The following is an 8,851-nucleotide window of genomic DNA, read 5'->3' as shown; positions in this document are numbered from 1 at the left end:
TGCTTACATACTTACCTAACCTGGTCTGTTTCTCCCCATACATAAATAACTAAGCAATGCCTGTTTTTTTATATCTCAGTTTTATTCTTTTATCATTTTTACAAAACACGCGAAGTGCAAATCAGTGCGGCCTCACGAAACACGTGGCCGCACCGATTTGCACTTCGAGGAACAATCGCGATAATATTTTTCGCACAGACTGTGTGTACAAAGAAAGGAAAATAAATCAGTCTGCTCCGAGACACCGACGTGTTTCTTTCTCCTCCCAACGCAAGGAACTTTAGAGTGACAGACCACAACCGTCACAGTTTCATACCTAAAAGATACGTATTTGGCTGATCATTTTATCCATATTTTCTTTTTTAACGTTGAAAATGCCTGTTTCTTAAACGCTTCATGATCCAAATGCATATTTTATAAGTGTCTCCGTCAATAATTAGAAGTCGACATAAACAGTTTTAGTGTTTTAATTCGCGTTCTTAGTTATTTCGTTCGCCTTATTTTTACCTTTTATATCTTTTATATTTCATATGATTTTCCTCCTGTGTTTTGCTGATTTGGCTTTGTTTCTATTTCCATTTTACCATCACTTTAAGGCCAGGCTATTATTTCATCATTACGTTAATAGATATTGTGGACTACGGGTTATATCAACGAGCTGGCGAGGCATTACCGCTCGCTACCACCCACCGACCACTGCCTCGACATGCTCCGTTCGCTCCCGTATTACCCAAGGGAACTCTGAATCTGCCAGGTCTGTAACGCAGGAACTCGAAGCTCACTTAGTATCAGAACCTTTCACGGGGCCATGCTACGGAATCTATACATTGTACTATTGCAATCTTAAGATATTAAACATGAGAATTTATATTACAAAATAGCATCACACACACAACCCCACACACACACACCAAAAACATATATATATATAATATATAAATATAACAAAAGTATAAAATAAAATTAAAAAATTTCACCAATACAAGAGATGTATTTGACCGGTTCGATTCTACCCCTTGGGTCAGATAGAAAGAATCGAAAACCTGTCCCCCAAAAACATCTTTTAATGTTTAAGATATACAAACTCAATCCATAAACCCTTTTTTACAATGTCAACTTTAACGGACGGTTTTATAATATATATATATAAAATATAAATAAATATATATAAAATATATAAATATATATATTTTATATAATTATATAAAATGACTAGATAGTTACATCATAATAACAAAGACATGAAAAACACAAGAAAAAGAAAAAACACCAAAATTAAGCACCAATAAGAATTGAAAGAAAAGGGGAAAAAGAAAATAAAGGAAGAACACCACCGCGCGACTATGCAACGAGGGCCGCGTCGAGGGAGCCCGGGCACCTGGGCGAGAGGGACGGGCGGAGGGAGGGCGGGGGTGAGAAGGCCGGGCGGAGGGAGGGCATAGGAAGAGAGGGAGGGCGGGGGGAGAGGGACGGGCGGAGAGGGCAAAGGTGGTAAAAGGGAGGGCGGGGGGGGAGAGGGGACGGGCGGAAGGAGGGCGGCGGGGTGGGGGGGCGTGGGGAGAGGGGGGGCGGGGGGGAGAAGGGGGGGGGGTAGGGAGGCGGGGGGAGGAGGGGGGGTGAGAGGGAGGGCGGGGGGGAGAGGAGGGTGGGGTAGAGAGAGGGAGGGGACGGAGGGAGGCGGGGGTGAGAGGGAGTGCGGGGGCGAGAGGGAGGCGGGGTAGAGAGAGAGGGCGGAGGGAGGGCGGGGGTGAGAGGGCGGGGGAGTGGACGGGCGGGGAAAAGGGGCGAGGGGGTGGAGAGGGAGGGGGGGAGAGGGGGGGCAGGGAGGGAAGGGACGGCGGAGGGAGGCGGGGATGAGAGGGAGGGCGGGGGCGAGAGGAGGGAGGGGCGGAGGGAGGGCTGGTGAGAGGGACGGGGGCGGAGGGGGGGCGGTGTGAGAGGGAAGGCGGGGGCGAAGAGGGGGGCGGGGGGTGAAGAGAGGGAGGGGCGGAGGGAGGGAGGGGGGGAAGGGAGGGGTGGGGTGAGAGGGGGGGGCGGGGGCCCAGAGGGGGGGCGGGGGTGAGCGAGAAGGGAGGGGCGGAGGGATGGGGGGGGGTGAGAGGGAGGACGGGGCGAGAGGGGGGGCGGGGTGAGAGGAGGGAAGGGGGGGGAGGAGGGCGGTGGTGAGAGGGCGGGGGTGAGGGGACGGGCGGAGGAAGGGCGGGGGTGAGAAGATAGGGGAGGGGCGGAGGGAAAGGGGTGGGGGAGGGAGGGCTGGGGCGGAGGGGGGGCGGGGGGTGAAAAGGGACGGGGGGAGGAAGGGCAGGGAGGGAGGGGGGCGGGAGGGCGGGGGTAGAGGGCGGAGGGAGGGCAGGGGGAGGGAGGGGGGAAGGAAGGCATTGGGTTAGAGGGAGGGCAGAGGGAGGGGGGGCGGAAGGAGGGCGGGGGTAGAGGACGGCGGAGGAGGAGGGGGTGAGAGGGCGTGAGGCGAGGGAGGAGCGGAGGGGGGCTGGGGTGAGGCGAGGGGGGAGGGCGGGGCGGAGGGCGGGGGTGAGAGGGAAGGCGGGGGTGAAGGGAGGCGGGGTGAGGGAGGGGCCCGGGGGGAGGAAAGGGGGGAGGGAGGGGTACTTGAGGGGGTAAAAAAGGGGGTAGAAAAGGAAAAAGAGGTGAAGGGGGGGGGGACCGGAGTGGAGGGAGGGAAAGGGGGGTGAAGGAGGGAGGAGGGAGGAGTTGGGTGGGTAGGAGGGGTGGAGGGAGGGAAGGGGAGGTGAAGGAGGGAAGGGGAGGGATGCAGCAGAAGAAGGAGGGAGAAGAACGAATGGAAGAAGGGGAAAGGGAGTGAGGAAAAGAGAGAGAGAGAGAGAACGAAAGAGAGAGGAGAATAAGAGAGAAAGGGGAAGGGGAGGGGAGGGGGGGTTAGGGAGCACTGGAAAGGGAAAGGATAGAGGGAAGGAGAGCAGCTGACGGGGGGGGGGGGGAGGGGAGAAAATAGAGGAGAAGAAGCGAGTCTAAAACAGAAACAAAAACCCGTCCATCTTTCTCCCTCTCTTTAAAAAAAAAAAAAGGAGAAAAAAAATAAAATAAAAAGAAGATTGACCGTTATTCCATCGTTCCAATTTTGTTGATCCATCTTGTATCCTTTGACTTCACTTTTTTTCATATTTTTTTCTGTTCCCCTCTCTGTCTCTTCTCTCTCTTTCTCTCTCTCTCTTTCCCTAAACTTTCTCTCTCTCTCTCTCCTCTCTCTCTCTCTCTCTCCTCTCCCTCTCCTCCTCTCCTCCCCTCCCTTCACATCTCTCCCTCTTTTATCTATCGATCTATCTATCTATCATCTGTCCCCGCTGTCAGTCTATCTATCATTCTTTATCTATCTAATATTATCTATCTATCTATCACTATCTTTTTCTCTCTCTCTCTCTCTCTCTCTCTCTCTCTTTCTCTCATTCTCTCCCTCTCTCTCTCTTTCTCTCTCTCTCTCTCTCCCTCTCTTTCTCTCTCCCATCTTAAAAGAAAAAGATAAGCCATGCAACACCAAATTCACTTTGACATTGCACCACCAACATTAACCGAATTGCATAAAAATAACATAACAGGGGTTTAAAAATCAAAATGCATTATTTTTGTCATAACTGGTTCGTTGATATCACAATATTATCATAATTGTCACACACACTTTTTTTTTTGTCATTGGCAGAATAATGTACTGCACCTTTTTGAATTTCTTACCATTATTATTATCTTCACATAAATCATCTTCATTAGTCTCTAAGCCTAATAAATGAAATGGAGATCACAAAAAAAAAAAAAAAAAAAAAAAAGGGAAAGGTTAAAAAGGGAGAAAGAAAAAAAAAAAAAAAGAAAAAAAAAAAAAAACAAGTTTATCTGTAAAGGTCAAGTATGTCTTTAAGGTGCAAAGTCTGAAGGGAAAAAGAGAAGAGGGGGGGGGGGGGGGAAGAGAAGGAAAAAAAGGGGGAGAGAGAAAAAAAGGGGGAAAGAGAGAGAGAGAGGGGAGAGAATAGAGGGGGGAGGGGGGGAGAGAGGAAAGAGAGAGAGAGGGGAAGAGGAGGGAGGGGGGGGAGAGAAAGGAGAGGAGAAAAGAGAAGAGGGAGAGAGAGAGAGAGGGGAGAGCGAGAGAGGGAGAGACTGACAAGAGAGAGAGAGAGAGCCCTGACGAGAAGAGAGAGAGGGGGGGGGGGGGGGGAGATAGAGAGAGAGGGACACACAGAGAGAAAAAAGAGAGAGAAAAAGAGAGAGAGAGAAGAGAGAGAGAGGAGAGAAGAGAGAGAGAAGAAAGAAAAAGAGGGAGAAGAGAGAGAGAAAAGAGAGAGGGGAAGGGGGTGAAAAAGGAGAAGGGGGAGGGGGAGAAGAGAGAAAAGAAAAAGAGAAAAGGGAGAGACAGAAAACGAGAAGGAGACAGAAACGGAACAAGAGGGAACGGGGCCAAAGAGAAAAGCGATAGAAACAGACACGGAGACAGACCCAAAGAGAGGAAGAGCGAGAGAGAAAGAGGAAGGTCTCGGGCCCAAGACCGGAAGGGCAGAAGGGAGAGGGGGGAGAGAGGGGAAAGGGAGGGGGGGATCCGTCAAAAAGATGTTGCACCTTCTGAATTTTAATCTGGGGCAACTCCAACCTCCTTTCGCTCTCCGCAAAGGGGGGGGCAGGGGGGGGAGGGGGGAGGGGGGAGGAGGAGGGCGATGGGGCGAAAAAGGGCGGGGAGTAAAGGAGGAAAGGGGAAAATGTGAAATGAGGAATTGTGAACGACGGCAAAAAAAAGACAAGAGGAGATGTTTTAGAATAAGAGAAACGGTACAAAAAAAAGGAATGGTCGTGACTCTTTCTAAATCCCTGTAAGACTTTCAGAATCAGGGAATCTTCAAAAAGCAGATAAAACGGATGAAAAGTAAAAATTCACAGCACGACACATACCCAACACACACAAAACCTAAACACAACACACCATAACAGATACACACACACACACAACCACAACCCATAACAGATACACACACACAACACCACACACAACAACAGATACACACACACACACACACACACACACACAAACACACACACTCATAAACACACACACACCCATACACAGATACACACACACACACACACACCCATACACAGATAAACACCACCCCACACACACAACCCAAAAAAACACACCACACACACACACACAACACACACAGAAGAAACACACACACACACACACACAACACACACACACACACAACAACAACACACACACACACAAACCCAACACAGAAAACCACACACACAAACACAAACCCCCAAAAAAAAACCCATACACAGATACACACAACACACACCACTCCCTACACAGATACACCCACACACACACCACACAAAACACACACACACACACAACATATATATATATATATATAATATATATATCCTCCTCCCCACCTCCCCTATCCCTCCCTCTCCTTACTCCTCTCCCTCTCCCTCATCCCTCTCCCTCCTCTCCCTCTCCCCTCCACCTTTCCCTCTCTCCCCTCCCTCCTCTCCCTCTCTCTCTCTCTCTCTCCCTCTCCCTCTAGCTCCTCCTCCCCTCTCCTCTCCCTCTCACTCCTCCCTCTCCTCTCTCCCTCATCTCTCCCTCCCCCTCCCTCTTTCCCCCTCCTCTCTCTCCCTTTTCCATCCCTCTCCCTCTTCCCTCTCCACTCCCCCTCTTCTCCCCTCCCCTCTCCTCTCTCCCTCTCCCCCTCTCTCCCTCTCCTTCCTCCCCCTACCCTTCTCCCTCCCCCCTCTTCCCTCCCCTCTCCCCTCCCCTCTCCTCCTCCTCCCCCACTCTCTCCTCCTCTCCCCCTCCCCCCCCCTCTTCTTCCCTCCTCTCCTTCCCTCCCCTTCTCCCCACCCTCTCTCCCTCTCCCTCCCTCCCTCTCCCTCTCCCTCTCACCTCCCCCTCACCTCTCTCCCTCCTCTCCCTCTCCCCTCCCTCCCCTCCTCCTCTTTCCCCTCTCCCCTCCTCCTCCCTCTACTCCCCTCCCTCACTCTCTCCTTCTCCCCCTCTCCCTCCCACCCCTCCTCCCTCATCGCTCCCTCCCTCCTCCCCCCCCCTCTCCCTCTCTCTCCCCTCTCTTCTCTCCTCTCCTTTCCCTCTCCCTCCCCCCCTCCTCCCTCTTCACCTCTCCCTCTCCTCTCCCTCTCCCTCCCCCTCCCTCCCTCTCCCTCCCTCTCCCTCTTCTCCTCTCTCTTCGCCCTCCCTCTCCCTCTCCCTCTCCTCCTCTTTCCCTCTTCCTCTCCTCCTCTCCCCCTCCTCTCTTCCTCCTCCCTCCCCTCCCTCTCCCCCTCTCACCCCCGTCCTCTCCCTTTCCCTCTCTCCTCCTCCCTCTCCCTCTCCCTCTCCTCTTCCTCTCCCTCTCCCTCTCTTTCCCTCTCTCCCTGTTCCCTTCTTCTCTTCCCTCTCCCCCCTCTTCCTCTCTCCCCTCTCTACCCTCGTTCCTCTCCCTCTCTACCCTCCCTCTCCTCTCCCTCTCTCTCTCTCCTCTCTCCCTCCCTCTCTTACTCTCCTCTCCCCTCTCCTCTCCCATCTCCCTCTCCCTCTCCCTCTCCCTTCCTCTCCCTTTTCCCTCCCTCTTTCCCCCTCCCTCTCTTCTTCTCTCTCCCTCCCTCTCTCCTCCTTCTCTCCACTCCTCTCCCTCTCCCCTACTCTCCCTCTACTCCTCTCACCCTTCTCCTCTTCCCTCTCCACCCTCTCCCTCTCCCTCTTCCCTCTCCATCTTCCTCTCTCCCTCTCCCCTCACTCTCCTACCTCTCCCCCTCCCTCATACACTCCTCTCTACTCTCCCTCTCCCTCTCCTCCCCTCTTCTCCTCTCCCTCCGCCCCTCTCCCCTACCCTCACTCCTCTTCTACTCTTCTCTCTCCTCCCTCCCCACCTCCCCTCCTCTCTCCTCATTCTCTCCCATCCTCTTCTCCCCTCCCCTCCCCTCTCCCTCCTCTCCCGCTCTCTCCCCTCCCTTTCCTCCCTTCTCCTCTCCCTCATCTCCCTCCACTCTCCTCTCCCCTCTCCTCTTCTCTTCTCTCCTCCCCTCCCTCCTCTCGCCTCGCCTCTCTCCCTCCTCCCCTCTCCCTCCTTCTCCCTCCCTCTCCCTCCTCCATCCTCTCCCTCTCTCCTTCCCTCCCTCTCTCCCTCCTTCTTCCACTTCTCCCTCTCTCCTCCTCCCTCCCCTCTTTCCTCTTCCCCTCGTCCTCGCATCCACTCTCTCTCTCTCTCTCCTCCCCTCTTCACCCCTCTTCCTCCCTCTCTACTCCCTCCTCTCTCCCCCCCCTCTCTCCCCCCTCCCTCTCTTCCCTCTCCCTCTTCCCCCTCATCCCCTTCCCCCTTTCCCTCTTTTCCTTCCCCTTCCTCCCTCTTTCCCCCTCACCCTCTCCTCCTCCTCTCCCTCTCCCTCTCTTTATCTTCCCTCTCCCCCCTCTCCCTCTTCCTCCTCCCTTCCCCCTCTCTTATTCACTCCTCCCTCCCTCTATCCTCTTTCCCAATCCCCTTTCCCACTCCCTCTTTCCCCCCTCTCCCCCTCTCACTCTCCCTCTCTTTCACTCTCTCCCCCCTTCTCTCTCTCTCCCCCCTCTCCCCCTCTCCCTCCCTCTCTCTTTTTCCCTCTCCCTTTTCCCTCTCCCTCTTCCCCCCTCTCTTCTCCCCTCTCCCTCTCTCCCTCTCCATCCTCCCCTCTCTCCCCTCTCTCCTCTTCTCCTTCTCCCTCTCCCTCTCTCACCCCTCTCCCGGATCCCTCTCCCTCTCTCCCCTCCTCCCTCACCCCTCCTCTCTCCTCTCACCCCCTCTCTCTCCCTTCTCTCTCCTCTCTCTGCTCTCTTTCTCTCCTCTTCTCTCTTCACTCTCTCTCTTTTTCTCTCCTCCCCTCTCCCCTCCCCCTCCTCTCCTCTCTCCTCTCCTCAACCTCCCCCCTCCCTTCCCTCCCCCTTTCCTCCCCTCTCCCCCTCCCTCTCTTCCCTCTCCTCCTCTTCCCTTCCCCCTCCCTCTCTCCATCCCTCCTCTCCCCCCCCTCCCTCTACCTCTCCTCTCCTCTCTTCCCCTCTCCCTCCTTTCATTCCCCTCACTCTCCCCTCACTCTCTCTTCCTCCTCTCTACTCTTCCCCCTTCCCCTTCTCTCTTCTCCCTCCGCCCTCTCCCCTCTCTCCCTCGTCTCTCTCTCTCTCTCCTCCCCTCCTCTCCCTCTCTCTCTCTCCCTCTCCCCCTTTCCTCTCCTCCCCTCTCCCCCTCTCTATCCTCCTTCTCCACTCTCCCCTTCTCTCTCTCCCCCCGCTCCTCCTCTCTCTCCTCTCTCCTTCTCCCTCTCCTCTCTCCCTCTCTCCACTCTCCCTCTCCTTCTCCCCCTCCCCCTCCTCCCCCCTCTTCCCCTCTTTCCCCCCTCCCCCTCTCCCTCCCTCCCCCTCTCCCTTCCCTCCCCCTTTTCTCCTCCCTCTTCTCCCTCCCCCCCTCTCCCCCCCCCCTCCCTTCTCCCTCTCCCTCCTCCCTCTCTCTCTCTCCCTCTCCTCTTCTTTCTCCCCCCCACCCTCCCCTCTCTCTCCCCCTTCCCCCCCCTTCCCCCCCTTCCCCCCCCCCCCTCCCTTCCCTCTCCCTCTCCCTCAACACCCACACTGACCACGTCTCAAAAGCCAGCCAAGCGGGCGTTTCGCGGGCGGCGGTGACAGCGGGGTGGCGGGCCGACGGGGTTTCTGGAAATGAGGGCAGAGGAAGAGGCGTCTGGGCGGTGAAGGTGGCAGGGTAGCAGGGCCATGGGGTGGGGCATTGGTGTATCTTGTGTGTGCGTGTGTGTGTGCGTTTGTGTGTTGTGTGTGTGTGTGTGTGTAAGAGAGAAAAAAGAGATTTGGGGGGGG

The sequence above is a fragment of the Penaeus chinensis genome, chromosome 31, assembly GCF_019202785.1.
Source record: "Penaeus chinensis breed Huanghai No. 1 chromosome 31, ASM1920278v2, whole genome shotgun sequence".
NCBI classification, from domain to species: domain Eukaryota; kingdom Metazoa; phylum Arthropoda; class Malacostraca; order Decapoda; family Penaeidae; genus Penaeus; species Penaeus chinensis.
This window is presented reverse-complemented; position numbering follows the sequence as displayed.